We start from the raw sequence: 394 nt of genomic DNA, 5'->3' as shown, positions 1-394 counted from the left end.
GTTCTATTCTGTTTTTCTTCTTATCACAAATATATATACCTTTTATGTGTGGGGTAGAAGTTGCTACACATACTTTTTTTTCAAGTTATGGAATGATTTTTGTAGTTAGGCAGTCAATATAAGGGTTTATTAGAACAGTAACTCATTGACTTTGGGAGTGTATATACACCTGCATTTTCCACTGTAGTTTAGTTTTATTGCCTTTGTTTATACTAAAATGTTCCCAGAAGCACTCAGTCACCAAGTACAGGGACTACCAGAACCATATTACCACATTCTTGGAATTTTCAGACAGAAAAGTTATTATTTTTTACTGTTATTGCTGTTAACAACGTTATGATAATGCGTTCATAATGATAACAAAAGTAATAGAAATGGAAACTGTTATACACTG

At 31.7% G+C, this 394-nt stretch overlaps 1 protein-coding gene across 1 annotated transcript in view; it reads left to right on the top strand.

Moving 5' to 3' along the window:
- LOC119586097 overlaps window positions 1-394 on the top strand; it is a gene marked incomplete at its 5' end in the record, with an annotated part of 4753 nt that overhangs the window by 385 nt on the left and 3974 nt on the right.

Source organism: Penaeus monodon, chromosome 21 (genome assembly GCF_015228065.2).
Source record: "Penaeus monodon isolate SGIC_2016 chromosome 21, NSTDA_Pmon_1, whole genome shotgun sequence".
NCBI lineage: Eukaryota > Metazoa > Arthropoda > Malacostraca > Decapoda > Penaeidae > Penaeus > Penaeus monodon.
This window is presented reverse-complemented; position numbering and strand designations above follow the sequence as displayed.